The sequence below is a fragment of the Mirounga leonina genome, unplaced genomic scaffold, assembly GCF_011800145.1.
Source record: "Mirounga leonina isolate KUSES-001 unplaced genomic scaffold, KU_Mleo_1.0 Mir_178, whole genome shotgun sequence".
NCBI classification, from domain to species: Eukaryota; Metazoa; Chordata; class Mammalia; order Carnivora; family Phocidae; genus Mirounga; species Mirounga leonina.
In genome coordinates, this window is record NW_023270464.1 from 19,390,377 (window position 1) to 19,390,682 (window position 306).

The 306-nt window shown below is 64.7% G+C and overlaps 1 protein-coding gene across 17 annotated transcripts in view; it reads left to right on the plus strand.

Annotated features, from left to right (window-relative positions):
* The window catches only part of AKAP13 (A-kinase anchoring protein 13), a 320,846-nt gene that overhangs the window by 314,316 nt on the left and 6,224 nt on the right, over positions 1-306 (plus strand). The window lies entirely within an intron of this gene.

Genomic DNA, 306 nt, shown 5'->3' on the forward strand with positions numbered 1-306 from the left:
TGTCTGACTGACTGACCGACTGCCCCGTGTTGCCGTGTCTGACTGACTGACCGACTGCCCCGTGTTGCCGTGTCTGACCGACTGACCGACTGCCCCGTGTTGCCGTGTCTGACTGACCGACTGCCCCGTGTTGCCGTGTCTGACCGACCGACTGCCCCGTGTTGCCGTGTCTGACCGACCGACCGACTGCCCCCTGTTGCCGTGTCTGACCGACTGACCGACTGCCCCGTGTTGCCGTGTCTGACTGACCGACTGCCCTGTGTTGCCGTGTCTGACTGACCGACCGACTGCCCCGTGTTGCCGTGT